Raw genomic sequence first — 21,549 nt, 5'->3', positions numbered from 1 at the left:
GAAGTCTGCTACTATTATTGTGGAACTGTCAATTTCTCTTTTCAGTGTTGTTAGAGTTTGTTTTATGTATTTTGGAGCCCTGTCATTGGGTGCATAGATGTTTATTATGGTTATGTATTCATGATGGATGGTCCCCTTAATCATTATATAGTGTCCTTCTTTGTCTTTTATGGTAGATTTCGTTTTAAAGTCTATTTTATCTGAGGTTAATATTGCCACTCCTGCTCTTTTTTGGTGGTTGTTAGCTTGATATATTTTTTTCCATCCTTTGACTTTTAATAAATTCACATTTTCGTTTCTAAGGCGTGTCTCTTGTAGACAGCATATTGATGGATCCTGTTTTTTTACCATTCTGTCAGTCTCCATCTCTTTATGGGTGCATTGAGTCCATTTACATTCAGTGTAATTATTGATAGGTGTGAGTTAGTTGTTTCATTTTGTAGTGCTTTTTTTTTTTGTGTGTGTTTGTGTTGCTGACGTTTGCTTTGTTCTTTTTACTCTCCTGTGCTGAATGACTTTTGTTTGTGGATTTTTTTTTCATTTCTTTTGTTTTTGTAGGTTTGGTTTTTACTGAGACTTTATGTTATTCCTCTTTATTTTTATGAGTATGTTTGTTAACTTTCTTTGTGGCTACCATGAATTTACCCTTATCTTTCTAAGTTTGAAATAGTCTATTATTACTTGGTATCGCCTTGCCTTCCTCTCCATTAGAAGATTCTATACCTACACCATTTATTCCCCCTTTTATTGTTTTGATGTTGTTGCCATTTACAGATTAACTACTCTGATTCCCTGTTGTATTTATTTTGGTTTTGGATAGTCCTTGAGAGTTCATTTCCTAGATTGGTATCTGGCTGGTATGATCTTGCATCCTAGATTAAGCCTGTGAGCTGAATTTGTTTGTTCTTAGATCGAAGAACTCCCTTTAATAATTCTTGTAAGTTTGGTTTGGTTTTTATATATTCCCTTAATTTCTTTTTATCTGGCAATGTCCTAATTTCACCATCATATTTGAATGAGACTTTTGCAGGATATATTATTCTTGAATGGCAATTTTTTTCTTTGAAGGTTTTATATATGTCATCCCATTGCCTTCTTGCCTGCATGGTTTCTTTCTAGTAATCTGAGATTAGTCTTATTGTTTCTCCTCTGTATGTGACTTCTTGTTTTCCATGAGCTGCTCTCAGGTTTCTTTGTTTGTCTTTGGTTTTGGCGAGTGTGATTATGATATGCCTTGGGGATTTCCTTTTGGGGTCTATCCTATATGGGGTTCGTTGAGCTTCTTGGATGGCCAGCTTTTCAACTTTCATGATATTGGGGAAGTTTCCTGTCAGCAGTTCTTCAGTGATCCTCTCTGTGTTTTCTGTTTTCTGCCCCTGTTCTGGAACTCTGATCACTTGCAGTTTTTTGCTGTTGATTGTATCCCACATAACTCTCAGGATCTCTTCATTTTTCTTTGTTCTTTTTTTCTGATTTTTCCTCAAACATAACTGTATCCAAGTGTTTGCCTTGAATTCCACTGATCCTGTCTTCCACCGTTTCACGTCTGCTCCTCAGCCCTTCTATGACACTGTCCATTTCTGAAATCTTGTTGTTTATCTTTAAGATTTCTAATTGTTGTTTTTGTACAATTTCTAGTTGTGAATTTATTTTGGCATTTTGTTCCTGCATTATTTTCCTGAATTCTTCAGTTTTTTGGTCTGTATTTTCCATGAATTTTTCTGCCTTTTCCATGAATTTGTCTATTTTTTCCTCATTTTTGTATGCTTTTTGCTTCAACTCTTGGATAACTCTGAGTTTTAGAGATTTGAATTCCCTGTTAGGTAGTTCTAGTGCCTTTTCTTCCCCTGGTAAGTCATCTGGTGTTTTATTTTGGACACCTACTGTAACCATCTTGTCCTGTTTTTGTTAATGTTTTGATATTGTCTGCTGTCTTCTGGGCATTTGGTAGTTATTTTTCTTGTTTATTGATTGTAGATTTGTTTGTTTCATCCTTTTTTTAAATTTGGCTATGTCCGAGCAGGCGGGGTGTGTGTTCTTTGTTGTTTGCTCATCTGTGGGCATGATACTTTTTGCCTCCTTCTCCAATTGGCAGGGTCAGTCGCTCAGATATGGTACAGCAGGGCAGGTCTTGCTGAAGAGGTGTTGCTGTGATGGGTTGTTTGTGACACTTACTACAGCCACCAGGGCAGGTTGGTAATCAGTGCAGGGCACGTTCCGGTAGGCCGTGCCTGTGCTGCTTTGTTGTGTGATGTTAAGCGCGTGGTGCAGGTAGGTAGGATGGAGGGGGAAGATCGTGAGGTGTGGAGTTAAGATGGATATGGGAGAGAGGCGGGAGGAACAGGAACCAAAAACATACAAACAAACAAAAAAGAGTGCTAGGGGAGCTTGCCATTGGAGTGGAGAGATGAAAGACTATGAAATGGAGAAAACCAAAAAGGGGAAGAAGAAGAAAGAAGAAAAGAAAAGAATGAATAAATAAAAATTAGAAAGAAAAAAGAACAGCAAAGCTCCCAGGGATCCCATTGGTGTGGCTACGGGGTCTGGGGAAGTTTTTCCCAGGTTTTGCAGTGCAGCCTGGCTAGAAGATATAGAGGTATTCAGCACCAGGTATTCAGGGAACAGGAAGAGAAGGAAGTTATAGAGAGACAAGAAACTGAGTAATGAAGGCAAAAAGGGAAAAAGAGGGAAAAGAGAACAAAACAAATTAAAAAAAAAAAGAACAAGAAAAGCCCCCCTAAAAAAAACAGAAAAAAAAAAAAACCATGAAAAAAGAAATGCTCTCAGGGATCCCTCTGCACTTCTATGCAAGCTGAGGGGGTACCTCCCAAGTCATGTAGCACTGCCAGGCCAGAACGGGCTCCCAACTCGAGAAAAGGAAAAGAAAACAAACAAACAATTCAAAACAAACAAACAAACAAAAGTCCCGGGATCCCACTAGCATGGCAGCCCAGACTGGGAAGCAATTCCACACTCGAACAGAGCTCCGACGCCCCTTAGGAAGAAACAAAGATGGTGCACGGAGCCAGGTATTTGAGCAAAAGGAGGGGGAGGTGGTGAGAGGTAAGGAAGAAGTCAAAAGAAGCAGGAAAAAAAGCAACACTAGCAGCCAACAAATGGCACTCAGGGAATGGGCCAGTGAGGGAGCGTGGAGTCCAAGCAGCCGGTGCTTCCCGGCCTAGAGACTGTGGCCGCAGGAAGCAGAGGAGGCCGAGTTGGGGTGAAGAATGGTTGGGGGTAGGAAAGTGTGTATTGCAAATTACCGGTTGTTTTGTCTCCTCCTGGAAGCTCCGTGAAGCTGCTTTCTCGTACCGCCATTTGCTGGTCTCTGATAGGAGTCCAAGATGGCTGATCTGCACTGTTAGCTGTTAGGGGACCTCTGCATGAATCTCTGCTCGTCTCTGTTCTCTGTCAGTTTTCTCACTCCATTCATTGCTTGGCTGAGTTCTTTATCTCTTCGTTTCATGTTTTAGGGTGTCAGAATTGCTGTTTTCTCTGTTTGGCTTTGTTTTTCAGATCTTTGCTGTGGAGGGACGGTGTGGTGCTTCTGCCTAGAGGGCGATTTTGCTGGAAGTCACATTTTAACCATTTTTAAGTGTACAATTCAGTGGCAGTAATTACAGTCACAACGTTGTGAAGCCATCACCATTGTTTATTTCAAAAACTTTTTCATCACCCCAAACAGAAACTCTGTACCCATTTCCTTTCCCACCCTAACCCCAGCTTGACCCCTAAAAACACCCATTGCTATTAAGTCAATTCTGACTCACAGCGACCCCATAGGACAGAGCAGAACTGCCCCATAGGGTTTCCAAAGAGCAGCTGGTGAATTCAAACTGCCGACCTCTTGGTTAGCAGCCGAGCTCTTAACCACAGCTCAACCCCATGTAACCACTAATCTGCTTTCTGTCTCTCTACATTTTCCTAATGTAGATATTTCATGTAAGTGGAACCATGCAATATTTGTCCTTTTCTGTCTAGCTTATTTTACTCAACATGATGTTTTCAAGGTTCATCCATATTGTACCATGTATCAGATCTTCATTTATCTTTATGGCTGAATAATACTCCATTGTATGTATGCACCATTTTTTTTTAATCCATTCATATGTCGATGGACACTTGGATTGCTTCTACCATCTGGCTTTTGTGAATAGTGCTGCTATATAAGTCTGTTACAATTTTGGTATGTCCTCAAGTCCCTGCATCACTTCTGCTCCAAGAATTTTTACCCTCCCTGAAATGACAGCCTGGCTCCAGCCAAGTCCGCATACTTAGACTGACCAATGAATAAGTAGCCATGCACCGTTTTGAGTGACAGCCTCAGAGTCCTGCAGAAACTCTCAATGTGATTGTTGGGGGATAGTTTGCTGTGCAGCCTCTGCACCTACCTTCCAGGCCTCCTAAGTAAAGGACTTGGGCCCAGAACATCTCTGATAAAGAGGCTGGGAATTGGTCTCTCACTCTTTCCCAACCTCTTCTCTTTATTAGGGAAGGCTTCCCCCTGTTCTGGGCACACAGTAACTGTCTCTGCCTCTTGCACATGTGTGGGCACCATATGGCACTTGGCTGACCCCACTTTTAAATCTGTTTTTGGTGAGGAGGGAACAGGGTCTCTCAACTACAGTACAAGAGGGATGAAGGTAGAACATGTGCCCTGCAATGGCCATAGGTGGTGTGGGGGAGGGGAATTTTTGCTGGCCATGGGAGACCAGTGCCGTCAGTAAAGCTGATCTCACTTTGTCTCATCTCTGTGTGAGTTAAATGTTCCATGCCCTAAGAGAGTCTTTTACTGGCTGTTTTTGGTGACCCCAAACACTGGTATGAAAGTGACTCAAACGAAGAAGAAGCTGGATCACCTCACTACAGGGGAAGTCAGCACAACTGGACTAAACCAAAGCTAAGACGTTTCCTGAATACAATCAAACACTTTGAGGGACAGAGTAGCAGGGGTAGGGGTCTGGGGACCATGCTTTCAGGGGACATCTAGGTCAATTGTCATAACAAAGCTTATTAAGAAAATGTTCTGCATCCTACTTTGGTGAGTGGCGTCTGGGGTCTTAAAAGCTTGCAAGTGCCCATCTAAGATGCATCAATTGGTCCCAACCACCTGGAGTAAAGGAGAATGAAGAACACCAAAGATGCAAGGAAAGTGGTAGCCTAGGAGACAGAAAGAGCCACATAAACCAGAGACTTCATCAGCCTGAGACCAGAAGAACAAGATGGTGCCCAGCTACCACCAATGACCACCCTGACAGGGAACACAACAGAGAGTCCCGGATGGAGCTGGAGAAAGATGGGGTGCAGAACCTAAATTCTAGTAAGAAGACCAGACTTAATGGTCTGACTGAGACTGGAGGATCCCCAGAAAGCATGTCCCCTCGATTCTTTATCAGCCCAGAACTAAAACAATTTCCAAGGCCAACTCTTCTGACAGGGATTGGACTGGATTGTGGGACACAAAGTGATACTCATGAGGAATGTGCCTCTTAGCTCAAGTAGATACAAGAAAATAAACGCGCAGCTTCTGTTCGGAGGTGAGATGGGAAGGCAGAGAGGGTTAGGAGCTGATTGAATAGACATGGAGAATGAGGGGTGGAAAGGAGGAGTGTGCTGTCACAGTATGAGGAGAGCAATTAGAGTCACATAACAATGTGTGTATAAATTTTTGTATGGGAAAAAATAAAAAAATAGAAGCAACTGCTGGATCATAGGGCTCAGAGCTGTCATCTCATCAAAGCACCAACCTCAGAATCCCCTTTCATAGCCTCCCTGGTTGGAAGGGGAGTCAGATACTGGAACATCAACAACACAGATAGCTGAAGCTTCGCAGCACAAGCCTCATCTCTGGGGGATATGTGTAGAGTTTCTGCAGAGCTGTTCTGATGGGATGATAATATTTGCTTTCTGTAAACCTACAAAAGGAAAAATAAAACCTCCACACCTAATCACAAGGTAACTGGTTAAATACAGGCTTACCTCAGAGATTTTGTGGGTTTGGTTCCAGACCACCACAATACAGTGATTATCACAATAAAGCAAGTCACACAAATTTTTGATTTCCCAGTGCATATAAAAGTTATGTTTACACTATACTGTAGTCTATTAAGTGTGCAATAGGATAATGTCTAAAAAATAATGTATATACCTTAATTAAAAATACTTTATTGCTAAAAAATGCTAACCATCATCTGAGCCTTGAGCAAGTGGTAATCTTTTTGCTGGTGGAGGGTCTTGCCTTAACCTTGATGGCTGCTTACTGATCAGGGTGATAGTTCCTGAAGGCTGGGGTGGCTGTGGCAGTTGCTTAAAATAACACAACAAAGAAGTTTGCCGCATCGATTGACTCTTCCTTTCGTGAAAGATTTCTCTGTAGCGTGCGATGCTGTTTAATGGCGTTTTACCCACAGCAAAACTTCTTTCAAAATTGGAGTCAATCCTCTCAAACCCTGCTGCTGCTTTATCAACCAAGTTTATGTAATATTCTAAATCCTTTATTGTCATTTCAACAATGTTCACAGCATCTTCACCAGGAGTAGATTCCATCTCAAGAAACCACTTTCTTTGCTCATCCATAAGAAGCAACTCCTTATCTGTTAAAGTTTTATCATGAAATTGCAGCAATTCAGTCAATCTTCAGTCTCCACTTCTAATTTTAGTTGTCTTGCTATTTCCACCACATCTGCAGTTACTTCCTCCGCTGAAGTCTTGAATTCCTCAAAGTCGTCTATGAGGGTTGGAATCAACTTCTTCTAAATTTCTGTTAATGTTGATATTTTGACCTCTTCCCATGAATCACAGATACTCTTAATGGCATCTAGAATGGTGGATCCTTTCCAGAAGCTTTTCAATTTACTTTTCGCAGATCCATCAGAGGATTCGCAATCTATGACAAGTGTTGTTGTTGTTATGTGCCGTCTAGTCAGTTTCGACTCATAGCGACCCTATAGGACAGAGTAGAACTGCCCCATAGGGTGTCCATGGAGTGGCTGGTGGATTTGAACTGCCAACCTTTTGGTTAGCAGCCAAGCTCTGAACCACTGCAACACCAGGACTCCATAGCCTTACAAAATGTATTTCTTAAATGATAAGACTTGAAAATCTAACTTACTCCTTGATCCATGGACTGCAGAATGGATGTTGTATTAGCAGACATAAAAACAACATTAATCTCCTTGTACATCTCCATCAGAGCTCTTGGGTAATCAGGCACATTGTCAATGAGCACTAATATTTGGAAATAAATATTTTTTTCTGATCAGTAGGTCTCAACAGTGGGCTTAAAATATTCAGTAAATCATGTTGTAAACCGATGTGCTGTCATCGAGGCTTTGTTGTTCCATTTACAGAGCACAGGAAGAGTAGATTTAGCATAATTCTTAAGACTTCTAGGATTTTCAGAATGATAAATGAGCATTCGCTTCAACTTAAATTCACCAGCTGCATTAGCCCCTAACAAGAGAGTCAGCCTGTCCTTTGAAGCTTTGAAGCCAGACATTGACTTTTCCTCTCTAGCTATGAAAGTCCTAGATGACATCTTCTTCCAGTATAAGGCTGTTTTGTCTACACTGAAAATCTGTTGTTTAGTGTAGTCACCTTTATCAGTTATCTTAGCTAGGTCTTCTGGATAACTTGCTGCAGCTTCTACATTAGCGCTTGCTGCTTCATGTTGCATCTTTATGTTACAGAGATAGCTTCTTCCCTTAAACCTCACAAACCAACCTCTACTATCTTCAAACTTTCCTTCGGCAGCTTCCTCACCTCTCTCAGGCTTCACAGAGTTGAAGAGAGTTAGGGCCTTGCTCTCGGTTAGGCTTTAGCTTAAGAGAATGGTGTGGCTGGTTTGATCTTCTATATGGAGCACTAGAACATTCTCTATATCAGCAATGAGGCTGCTTTGTTTTCTTGTCATTCGTGTGTTCACTGGAGTAGCACTTTCAATTTCCTTCAAGAACTTTTGATTTGCATTCACAACTTGGCTAACTGTTCGGCACAAGAGGCCTAGCTTTCACCCTATCTCAGCTGTAGACATGCTTTCCTCACTAAGCTTAATCATTTCCAGGTTTTGATTTAAAGTGAGAGACGTGTAACTTTTCCTGTCACTTGAACAGTTAGAGGGCATTGTAGGGTTATTAATTGGCCCAATTTCAATATTGTTGTGTCTTAGGGACCAGGGATGCCCGAGGAGAGGGAGAAAGAAGGGGGAACAGCCAGTTTGGCAGAGAAGTCAGAACACACATAACATTTATTGATTAAGTTTGCCGTCTTATATGGCATGGTCCGTGGCACATCAAAACAATTACAATAGTAACATCAAAGATCACTGATCACAGATCACTATAACAGTTATAATAATAATGAAAAAGTTTGAAATACTACAAGAATTACCTAAATGTGACAGAGAGACATGAAGTGAGCATATGCTGTTGGAAAAATGGTGCCAATAGACTTGCTCGATGTAGGGTTGCCACAAACCTTCAATTTGTAAAAAACGTATTATCTGTGAAGTGCAATGAAGTGAAGCGCAATAAAAGGAGGAATGCCTGTAGTAAGTTTGGTCTGTTTACTTAGCAACCAGGCCACAAAGAAACTGAGACAGCTCAACACCTACCAGTTATCAGCTGCCGTTGTGTTGACCTCGACATGTGGCAACCCCATGCATGTCAGAGTAGAACTGTGCTGATTTTTCAGAAGTAGATTACCAGGCCTTTCTCCTGAGGAGCCTCTGGGTTCTCTCAAACCTCCCACCTTTTGGTTAGCATTAACCATTTGTATCATGCAGTAACTCCTCTCAGCACCTACAAAAACCAAAAACCCGTTGCCATTGAGTCGATTCTGACTCATAGCGACCCTATAGGACAGAGTAGAATTGCCTCATAAAGTTCGCAAGGAGTGCCTGGTGGATTTGAAATGCTGACATTTTGGTTAGTGGCTATAGCACTTAACCACTGCACCACCAGGGTTTCCTCTCAACACCTAGTACCAGTCCTTTTCTTGAACTGAGAGTAGAGATACACTCACCTTGGACAGTGGGCCTCACTTGCTGTCTGAGGGTTGTTATAATGAATTCTAAGCCCTAGTCCCCCTCACCCTGTCTGTCTTTGTGTAAGTAAAGCAAATGCTTATCCAACAATCCCAGGTCCCTGTCTCTCTAATATAAACTTCCGTCATCCACAGTTCAGCCCTCACGCTGTTCAAAGTGAGCTCCTCACCACTAACTTCTCTAGCAAGACCTTGAATATAAGTTAGAGCACCCTCTCTGAAGACAGAAGCAAGTACAGGAAAACAAAGTAACAAAATGCTCAGGTGCAGTCATTAGGATTTGTGGAGGAAGGTAAGTGGTTATTACTTAGTGCACACCTTTCTATTCATTAAGTTGGAATAAAACCCAGTGATGTTAAGTAAGCTATTGTTTAGGAACTGGCTATAACTCATCTTCATGCAAGCTAAATTTTTGAAGGAGCTTGAGAGCATTTAGTAAAGTTACTTACCTGTCGTTGGCCTCTTTAATTCCTTGCTTATAAAGAGATGTTTTCAAACACCTCATGAAAAGAAATGAGAAAGAGACAAAGATGTATTGTATAAATAGGAAATAAATCACATACATTCTGGAAACACAATTTCATTGAAAATACCACTGCTCCATGATAATTACTTTATTATGGATAAGAAGCTATGATTGAATATGTAGGGCAGTCTTAAGTCATCACTGAATGTGAAAGTCTACTTCTTCTGCCTGTACTGACTGAAAAAAAAATTCCTACAGAGTAATGAATAACCTTGTCTGTGGCAAGAACTTTAGCAAGATGCATCATCTAACCAGGAAGTATAGAAATTTTGTGTTAAAAAAATGGATTATTGCAAAAATTTTTTCTTGCTGCTTACCTCTATTTTGGTAAAAAGCCCTAAATCAGTTGCTGTTGAGTTGATTCCAACTTATGGCAACCCCATGCATGTCAGAGTAGAACTGTACTCCATAGGGTTTTGCATGACTGATTTTTCAGAAATACATTGCCAGGCATTCCTTCTGAGGTGTCTCTGGGTGGACATGAACCACCAACATTTCAGTTAGCAGCCAAGGGTGTTAACTGTTTTACCAGCCAGGGACTCTACCACTCAGGGATTCCTCCTAAGTCTACAGATGGCCAGATGTCGGAACCTTGCTGAATTATATATCTATTGCTGTGTAACAAATTATTTCCCAAGTATTGACTTAAACCAACTCGTATTTATTATCTCGCAGTTTCTGTGGGTCAGACATCTGGGCATGGCTCAGCTGAGTCTTCTGGTTCTCTGTCTCTCGTAGGCTTCAGTCAAGGTATTGGTCAAGTTACAGTCTCATCTGAAAGCTTGGCTAGTGATGGATCTACTTCCTAACTCACTGAAGTGATTGTTGTCAGAATTTAATTTTTCATGAACTATTGGATTGAGGACCTTAGTTTTTCATTAACTGTTGACTAGAGGAATCCTTTGGATCTTTGCCACATGAGAGTCTCAATAGGACCACTTGCAACACATTTGCTTGCATCATCAGAGAGAGCAAGCAAGACGGCAAGACGGAGTGTAAGCAAGATGCAAGACATAGTCTCTTATTACCTAATCTCGGAAGTGACATCTCATCAATTTTGCCATATTCTATTTGTTAGAAGTCACTAGGTCCAACCCATACACAAGGGAGAGGGATTACCTAAGGGCACGGATACCAGGATCCAGGGCTCATTGAGGGCCTTCTTAGAGATTGACTACCACAAATGCCTACGACAAAAATCTAAAATTATTATGAATCCATAATGCCTTTCTAGATGCAAAGCAACAAAATTGTATTGCATAGTGAAAAACAACACATTATGGTGTTTACTTACATAGACTTTGATGACAGATAGAGGTTCAAATTCTAACTCTTCAATGCCCAATGATAAGAATTTGGGCAAGATGTTTAACCTCTGTCTGTAAAATGGAGACAATTCCTACCTCACAGGGTAGGACAACATAAAGTTTCTAACATGGTTGTCACTACATAGTTAGTGGTGGTAATGGTTGTAGCGTTTTTCATGACATATTAGAACATAGTGCTAGAGTCATGAAGAAATAGTTCAAATTCTGTTTTTGGCATTGACTTGCTAGTTATGTGAAATACAAGTCACTTAATCAAACCGTGTCTGTTTTAGTTTAGAATGCATTTTGGTACAAGTAACGGAGTTACAGTGGCTCAAATAAATAGAGGGTCATTTTTCTCAAACAGCGAGACATTCGGAGAAGATAGACTGGAGTTGATAGAGTAGGTTAACAATGTTACTGGGGACCCAGGCTCTCTCTTTTCATTCTGTCATCCCTGGCATGTTGGCCTTTGTGTTCGTAGTTGTTGCTTCATGCTTGCAGGAAGCCTCATCTCCGTGTTCAGCAGGAAGAAGGAAGAAAGGAATTACCAAGCTAATGATAAAGGGAAATGTTAGGATGACAGGTATGTGGCAGGCCTAGAGAGCACCAGTCCATATTGGAGAAGCACAGACAGCTCCCGAATATCTCCAAGGGGAAAAAATATTAAAACTTGCAGGTTACCTGCTATGGCTGAAGTATATTGAAAGGACATTTCTGGTTATGTCAGAGGATCAAGGAATGGTTCGTTAATGGGAAGATAAAAAATTTGGTGAACAACAACAACAAAAGCGAGGCAGTGATTACTGTATTTTTACACAAACAATGCATGCCTTCTACCTTTTTTCGCCAGCTGTGCCCTCCCCTGTGAGGTATTTTAGTAAGCACTCTATGCTAATTTTTTTTTTTACAACAACAGGTTAAAAAAAAATTGGGTTAGCGAGGCTTATGAAAATACCTCATTCGGGGAGGGCACGGCTGACAAACAAACCTATGTGTTATTTGCATAAAAATACAGTAATTCCGGGAAAAATAAAAAGTTGTACAGGGAAGGCAATGAAATCACAGAATATTACAAGGATTAGCTGTGAGTTGATTCAATGGTAGAATTCTCACTTTCCATGCAGGAGGCCTGAGTTTTATTCTGGCCGATGCACCTCATGCACAGCCACCATCCATCGGTGGAGGCTTGTGTGTTGTTAGGATGTTGAATAAGTTTCAGTGGAGCTCCCAGACTAAGACTAAGAAGAAAGGTCTGGTGATCTACTTCTGAAAATCAGCCAATGGAAACCCTATGGATCACAAAGGTCCAATCCACAACTGATCATGGGAATGGTGCAGGACTAGGCAGTGTTTTGTTCTGTTGTGCATGGGGTTGCTATGCGTCAAGGGCAGCTAACAGCAATAGTACTTACATAGCCGTAGAACTTAAAATTGGTATAACCAAGAAGTGAAATATAAGTATTCTAGAATGATAGGGGGAGGGAAAATGTGTGTGTGCATGCGATTGGGAGGTCATACAATGGAATCAAATCCTCATTTTTCATGATCAGCAAGTAAAAAAAGAACCCTGCAGAATTAATAAATAGTACATAAGCATGTTATGTGGAAATGTGGAGGTAAATCTTTGAAGAATTTGCAGGTGGTTTCCTCTGGGGAGTGGACATCAGGAGTAGGAAGGGTTAGGTAAAGAATTTTTTTTTTTTAATTTTGTTTTACTTGGACTTTTAAACTCTTTTCAAGTATTACTTTTGTAAAAATAAAAATTAAATTAAAGTAAAAACATAGAAATATTAAAAGCAGTTCAAGAAATGATTCAACCATAATCTCGTCCATGTAATATAACTACTAATTCATTTTGCAAATTACTGTCACAGACCTTTGACATCTATGCAGTCATGTCATTTGTTATTCTGGTTTTACATATTTTGATTTGCCAATTTAGTTTATTATTTTTACTGGATTATGCTGAATCAGTCTCCTTGGAACCCTTGTACCACTTAGGAAAGGTGGGGGAGCCCCACTGATGGTCAATATTGGATCTCTTAGTAACCCTAGTCATTGGAGTTCTAAGCTGGGTTTTAATTTTTGTTTAGAAATATCTTCAATGTACTGTTTGTTGTTATTGAGAAATTCCATTTCACCGAACAATCTTAGGCACAAATCACTCTAGAGGTGAGTATTTTAGTGGTAGTATAAACTAGAATTAGAATGTTAGCTTCATAAAGGCAGGGGCCATGTCCCCTTTATTCTATGCCCTGATATATTTCTTGAATGAATGAAACACTATTTGAGACATTGAATCCTAAAGGAGAGGACTCTTCATGTAGCCAAAGAAAGCAACAACCATGTTCAAAAGGTTAAAAAGACAGCAAAATGACACTAGAATCAAATATGGCCAGGAGTTTGTGGGCCAGGGAGTGGGTTTGGAGGCAGGGATCTGGAGGTAAGCCCAGGACTGAGGTTACTCTGTGCCCATATGAGATCCTTCCAGCCCTGGTGGTATAGTGGTTAAAGCCCTCGGCTGCTAATCAAAAGGTCGATGGTTTGAAACCATCAGCCACTCCATGGGAGAAAGATGCAGCAACCTGCTTCCATAAAGATTTACAGCCTTGGAAACCCTATGGGGCAATGGGGCAGTTCCACTCTGTCCTACAGGGTCACTATGAGTTGGAATTGACTTCACAGCAGTGGATTTGGTGGTTTATTTTGTTTTTAGGAGACCCTTCTGCTTTCGTGTATTCCTTACCCCCTAACACATACACACAAAGCACCTTCTTATCTGACACAATAAAAGAAAGAAGTTGGGCTAATTTCTGAAATGTCCTTCCTTTGCTGCTTCCAATCTTGTCCAACCCCATCTCAAATAATCCAAACTTCCCCTCTCCCTGGGCATCTGGTAGACCATCAGTGAAAAACATTACAAGACCACCTAGTGGTAGATGAAGGGCTGAAGTGAGTGTTTCACATTCAACTGGAAAGTTTGTGGAAAATACCACCTACTCTGGCAAAAGGTGGTGGAAGACTAAGCAATTTTCTAGTGCATTCTATCACCCTTCCTGGCCAACATGGGTTATTAAAGTCAATTGGCTTGTTTCTTGCAGGAAATATTTGTTAAGAGCAGAGCTGTGGAATACACTGTTTGGCAAACAAACAGGAATGGATTACCCAATAAGCAAGGTACACTTGGGTTTACTTGTGCTTACTTTCTATTCCATAGTGCACAATTTCACCATATCTGTGGTGAAACCGAAGTGAAATTGTGTACTACAAATTAGTAAGTAAGCCCAATTAAGCTCATGCATTCCTTGCTTAATGTAAGCCCATGGGTACCTTGCTTACTGGTTAATCTGCCCCTGCTGTCTGCGGTCAGACCTGAGATGTGCCACTAGAGATCCGTATAACCTTGGGCTTATTACTAAAGTTCTTTGAGTCTCAGTTTCTACATCTGTACAGTGGGGATAGAATGGTAACTAAAACACTTAGCACAGCTCATGGAACATGCTAAACTCACAATCAGTATTTATATTATTAGTATGCCCCTTGATAAAAGCCTGTTTGTCATGTGTCTCACCTGTCAGTGGATTGGTGTTGGTTCAGCCCTTCTTTTCACCCTGCCTTTGAAGCCCAGTTTTTAAGATAGGAAACATATGTGCAAAAGGAGAGTGAAATAAAAAGATAGAAAGAAAGAAAGGCAGTAGAATCTTGAGTTACTTGCTAAACAAATAAAGTGTTTTTTCAAAATCTCCTTACATCTAAATGTGGTTCCATCACCAAAACTCAAGACATATAGCTCCTCATGGCCTTTACCCACAACTCTTGGCTCTAATGGGTTGGTGTCTCAACTGTAATTTGCCTTCCAAGGTGTTGTGTGTGCATATGATGTACAGTCTGCAAGAAACACAGTGCTAGTTTTGCTTTAGGAAATGAAGATTAATAACCAGCAGCTGGCCCATTAATAACTTTGGGTGTGTGGGACAAAAATAAATTCTTAGATAAATCTGTAATCCCATAAATATCAGTGAAGCAGTAAACTTCTGATTCCAAATTAGTTATGTTTCTAAGGCTGTAAAACACTTTTACTGCTGACTTTCTCTTTGCAAAATATCCAGCTGGGACCTTTCTCATATGTTTAAAGAACAGCATCCACCATCTTCTTTCAAACCAATCTGATCCTTACAGCATTTGTAGAGGGTGGATTTGTATTCATACTCTACTTACTTGAGAGGATCAATATAAACTGGTGATTACCGAAGTGGCACATCTAATATGAGCACACCACATTTATGTTACATACTTACCCTTTCTCAAGTCTGGTTCTCTCCTGGGATTGTTTTTCACTTTGGATGTTCATTGTGATTTTTTTCCTTTATATTCAGGTGTGGGTTTAATCTGAAATTGTTGCCTTTTCTGTACTAAGGAATCAGAAATCATTGTTTTTGCCTAGCATTTTATAGTTTATATATCATTTTTCCATCTCTTCTTCTTTGCTCTAACACTCTTTGCATTAAGGATCCTCACCCCCAGATGAGGAGAACAAGGTTTAAAGGGGTTAGGTCACTGGTGAAGCTTACACTAATGGGAAGTGGTAGAACAGTAAGTCAGGCCAGATCTGAGGGTTCCAAATCTCATGTTGTTTTCATTGTGATAAAGAAGGGAAGGCTTTGTGTGACAAAGATGAACTCTACCCCTACGACGGCTGCAGGCTGCTCCTTACAGGAGTGACTCTAGTGTCTCTTCTCTGTGCCCTCTACTCTCTCATGTGACTCAGTTCCCATTGCAAGTACTCAGCATTCCCTTCCTCCTCCTCCTGCCGCTCTCTAGAAAAAAATTTATATCAGTCATGGTCTTAGTTTGAGTTCCACCGAAAACAGATCCTAAGATAAAGTTTTGTGTACAAATGATTTAATATTGGGTACAAATAGTTTAATAGTTCTTACTCCCAGGTACACAGTGGGGAGTGAGGAGGTGAGACAGGGAAGGAAGGAAAATCAGTAGAGTCTTCAGTGAGTGCGTTACCACTGTGGGCAACCAGGGCTAAATTCTATCAGGTACTCTTTGGAGAATCCACCCAGAACTGTCTCATCGAAAGGCAGGGAACCCTTGTTCGTCGCTGGTTGAGATTTGCTCCTGGGGACATGAATTCCCCAACCAGACCTGTCTTTTGTATGAGGGAAGCACACTTCTGAGGGCAAGGAAAGCCCTTGGACAGAAATATGGGCAACTGCGGTAGGCAGCCACCAGCATGGAGGGTTATTATCCATCGAAGCTGCAGTTTTCACCTCTGCCTGGGGGGGCGGGCAGAAGGGATATAGTGGGGAGGGGACAATAACAATATCTGTCATAGTCACTTATTGTTTAGTCTACACTCAAGTCATTTGGTAACCCCTCTTTCAAGGCATTTAGTATCTTCTCCAAGGTCTCCTGCTTGCAAATGACATAAAACTAATCACAAACTAGTTTTTAGCACAAAAGGAATTTTTTGGACATTGTAGAAGGAAAGCCCAGAGAAAGGTCTGCCTTCAGGTGCTGAATGACTCAGGAGCTCCTGCACCAAGTCATCTCCATTTCCTCTGTGTTGTAGCTGTGTTTTTAGAAAGGCTCTTTCCTCATTGAACAAAAATGGCTGCTAGCAGCATCTGGTTCTAGATCCTTCTAGGTTCAAATCCAGTAGCAGTGTGATCATTTTGTTTAGAATGCCCATCAAAAGTCCTGAACTTCATTCTGATCGAACTAGCTTAGGTCACTTGCCCATCCTTGAACCAATTGCTATTGAATGTGATGCATCAATTGAACGTGATGCTATTAAATGGTATGCACCAGCAAACGAATGTGATGCACCAATTGTCTTAGGCCTGCATCATGTATTATACCCTTGGCCCAGATTCTGTGGGCTTTGGGGAAGAGCAGATCCCCAAATGAAAACTGAAGCAGAAGAGATAATAGACGGTGAGAAGCTGAGGCACAAATCTTCAGTCCAATCACCCAGGATAATTATATTTCAATATTTATCTCTGTATTAGTTTCCTAAGGCTGCTGTAACAAAGTACCACAAAATGGGTAACTTCACACAACAGAAATGTATTGTCTCACAGTTCTGGAGGCCAGAAGTCTGAATTCAGGGCGTCAGCAGGGCCATACTCTCTCCGAAGGCTCCAGGGGAAGATTGTTTCTTGTCTCTCCAAGCTTCGGTTATCCTCGGGCATTCCTTGGCTTACAGCTACAGCATAACTTCATCTCTGCCACTGCCATCTTCACATGGCATCCTTCCTCTGTCTCTCTGAGTCTCTTCTCTTTTATAAAGACACCAGTCATATTGTATTAGGACCCACCTACTCTAGTATGATCTCATGTTAACATCTTCAAAGACCCTATTTCCAAACACATTCCAGCTACCAGTGGCTAGGACTTCAACATATCTTTTTGGAGGACACAATGCAATCCATAACAGTCTCTGATTGTCATCTTTGAAGGGATTTTAGGTACCAGGGAGCAGGAGTAAGATGGGTGTGGTGGACAATGCTCACTGCAATATAGCCCAAACAATGGTGGGTCCTGCTCCCTGTACGTGTTTACTGGTTTTCTAGACCAGTATGTGGCTCCTGACATATGCATGCAGGAAATCCCAAGATCTAGCCTGCGCCAATGCAATTCAGGAAGAATTCCTTGCACACATACTATGTGCACGGCTTATCCTCTGCTAGTGGTGACTTCCACTGGCATGTGTTCTACCCCTAGGCTTCTTTCTCTTTATTATCTGTACTAGGTGAGCCAAATCATGCCCTGTAGTTCTTATCTACCCCAAGAGAATATTAGCAGAGCATGCAATGTTTTTAATTTATCTATTCATCCATCTTTTTGTCACTTCAACCAGTCATTCAGTCATCAATTATTGAATGCCTTCTATGTGACACAGATGAAACAAAAACCATTAGAACAAATATTTTGTCTTTAGAGTGGTAAAAATCTAGAAAGGGATCTTGTAAAGGAAATAAGACAGAAGGCATACGCAAAAATATTTCTCATGTGAGGCAGAATTTGACCAATGCATTACTGATAGATAAATCCCCCCTCAGTTTAGGAAAAGAAGTGACCCCTGCCACCTGAGATAGAACCAAGATGGAACCTGATGGAGGAGTGGGAATAATTAAAATTGACTAAGCATTTGCATTTTAGAATACTTACTTGAAATTATGGGCATGATCAAAGTTCTTATTCCAATAAATTAAACATATCTATTTGAAATAGCAACTCTTGCAATTTATGTTATTCTAGATTATGGCTGATGTCTAACCTTATCCTCTAGGAATGTGCTTTTTGTCTTACCAGAGTGAAAATATTTAATTGAGTTCTTATTTTGTCTGATCTGGTCTCAAAAGGACAGATGTCAACCTTTATTCTCTAGCAAGGACTTGATGCATTTTGCACACGAAGGAGTCGGTGGAATCTTGTAGTCTGTGCAATGACTGCCATCGTGTCCATTCTGGAACAAATTAAACACAACGTTGAGGTGCGAATAAAATTAGGTTTTAAACTAAAGACTTAAGAGCCAAAAAATTGAAAGTTAAGAACAAAGCTTATCATTAGCCCACACACTCTTCTGGAGCAAGGACTGTGGCCTATTCTTTTATATACTTGCCGCCACTCCTAGTTCAAGGCCTGGTACATAGCAGTGCTCAGTAAAGGCAAGTTGGATTAATTCCTTGGCTCTCTTTGGGGATTCAGCCATTAATGAGGAACCATTTGTGCCACCCATAACCCCTAACTTTCTATAAATTCTTAAAGGACTGAGTCCAAGTCTAACTGCTCTATTCTTCATTTTACCTATGTGTAATGCCTTGCACATTAAGGGTACAAATTGTTTGTTTATGGAATTAAAGTACCAAGTATAACTTTCAACATTCCCAAAGTCTGAACCAGGAGGCCTCAAAGAAGTCTTCAAATCTTGATAATGTGGGACATCAAAATGTTCAGTTATATCTCCCAAATGAATAGTCTTCTAGTGAGCCTTAGTGTTCCTGAACCATAAAATAAAAAAGCAGGAGAGAAGGTGATGATATTGTCTTATTTACCTAGTGCTGCTGTAATACAAATACCACAAGTGAGTGGCTTTAAAAATTAGAAATTAATTTTCTCATAGTTCTGGAGGCTGGAGATCTGAATCCAAAGCTTGGTTTTAGATGGAAGTGCTTCCTTATCTATTTCAGCTTCTAGTAGCTGCCATCAGTCCGTTATTACTCAATGCATAACTGGTGACTTTTAAACTTATGTCCAGTTTCTCCTACTTAAGGTTTTACTTGCTGCTGATTTTGCAGTTTAAAGTCTTCTAGTAGACTAGCAGATAATCTGATTCCACACATGGAATAAATGTAAGAAAGACCTAGGAAATTCTATATGTTGCTGTGTTGGAAAACAAAAAAAAAAGCACATCATAGTAGGCACTGGTGCCCTGTCAATGCCATTGGAAGCAGCAGTCAAGAAATCAAATGATATATTGCATTGGGCAAGTCTGCTGCAAAAGACCTCTTTAAAGTTCTAAAATGCAAAGATGTCACTTTGATGAATAAGGTGCTCTTGACCCAAGCCATGGTCTTTTCAGTCACCTCATATACATGTGAAAGCTGGACAATGAAAAAAAATGATAGAAGAATTGACTCATTTGAACTGTGGTGTTGGCAAAGAATATTGAACTTACTGCTGACTGCCAGAAGAACAAACAAATCAGTCTTAGAAGAAATACAACCAGAATGCTCCTTAGAAGCAAGGAGGGTGAGACTTTGGCTCATTTGCTTTAGACCTGCTATCAGGAAAGACCAATTACTGGAAAAAGGACGTCATGGTTGGTAAAGTGGATGGCCAGCGAAAATGAGGGAAACCCTCAATGAGATAGATTGACACAATAGCCACAACAATGGACTCAAACATACAAATGATTATGAAGATGCTACAGGTCTGGGCAATATTTTGTTCTGTTATACATAATGTCTTAGTTATCTAGTGCTGCTGTAACAGAAATACGACAAGTGGATGGCTTTAACAGAGAAATTTATTCTTTCACAGTCTAGAGGGCTAGGAGTCTGAATTCAGGAAGTCAGCTTCAGGGGAAGGCTTTCTGTCTCTGGTGGCTCTGGAGGAAAGTTCTTGTTGTCAATCTTCCCTTGGTCTAGGAGCTTCTCTGCACAGGAACCCCAGGTCCAAAGGACGAGCTCTGCTCCTGGTGCTGCTTTTTTGGTGGTATGAGGTCCCCCTGTCTCTCTGCTCACTTCTCTCTTTTATATCTCAAAAGAGATTGACTTAAAACACAACCTAATCTTGTAGACTGAGTCCTGTTTCATTAACACAACTGCCTCTAATCCTGCTTCATTAACATCATAGAGGTAGGATTTATAACATATAGGAAAATCACATCAGATGATAAAATGGTGGACAATCACACAGTATGGGGAATTATGGCCTAGCCAAGATGACAAATATTTTTGGCGGGGGACACAATTTAATCCATGACACATAAGATCACCATGAGTCAGAGGTGACTTGATGGAAACTAACAACACTAATGGTGCCCTGTTCAGATCTCATCCTCCCACTGCTGGGAGGGTTGGCTTCTAACAGCTCACAACTGTACCCTTCTCTGGAGAATCATCCTTTGCAGGGAAAGCTGTCTCACCTCAAAATGCCCAGGCCTTTGCATCACCCCTACCTCCCCCACAGCCAGTGACAGATGTAGGGATACAAAAGGCACCTTTGCCTCCAGGTATGACAACTCTGTGATGTCATTCACCCTCCAGAGCTCCCCATGGGATCAGGCTGAGGCTAGACTTAACCAAAACCTCATTGCAGCTGAGCTTCTTCCCGTCATATTCTGTTTTCCTCCCTTCCTTATGGGTTTTTCCTGGAAGCATTCCCCCAATAAGCATCCCAGCATTAGAATCAGCTTCTAGGATCCCAACCTAAGTCAGGGATAAACCATAGACATAATGAAGAGGTGCAACGTTTTGTGTGTGAATCTAAATAAAATGCCATGTTTTATTAACAGTGGTAGCTGACATTGAATATATGTCACAGTTTGCAGAGTGATGTCATCTTTCCCTCAAAATAATTCTGTTGAGGAAATTATCCTTATTCTGCTGTTTTGCAATGAGAAAACCAAGGTCCAGGTTAGCTAGTGAATGTGGGTAAGTTCATAAAGACAGTGAGCATTGTGAGCCTAGGTCCTCTGGCTTCATGCTGGTATTCTTTGTACTTGACAACCTCATAGTCTGACTTTCTCTCCTGATTCACTTCTTTTCCGTTAAAATCTTTGTTTTGTGGATGCAGAATTGCTTGACATTGCTTTGCCATTCACTTCTCTCCATCTGAAGCTGCTGGATCATCTTACATTTCTTTAAATCAGAAAACAAAATGAAACAACTCATTTGAGATATTTGACTCTATCTAAATGTCAGAATTGTATTGCTTTGGGCACAGGTCATTGCAAAATTTCCAGACCAAAGATAAACACTTAAATAATGTGTTCTGCAGGAAAGGTTATGGTATTTTATAAAAAAACTGAATAAAATAAGTTCTTGAATATACCAATAAACTGTCCCTGAGAATTTCTTTTTTGTTCAAGATAGTACAGAGACATAAAAAGTTACTTCCATGTCTGTGTCAGAGAAAGAGTAACTGACTTAA

The sequence above is a fragment of the Trichechus manatus genome, unplaced genomic scaffold (assembly GCF_000243295.1).
Source record: "Trichechus manatus latirostris isolate Lorelei unplaced genomic scaffold, TriManLat1.0 scaffold00001, whole genome shotgun sequence".
Lineage (NCBI taxonomy): Eukaryota > Metazoa > Chordata > Mammalia > Sirenia > Trichechidae > Trichechus > Trichechus manatus.
The sequence above is the reverse complement of the archived record's forward strand: the minus strand, read 5'-3'. Positions refer to the sequence as shown.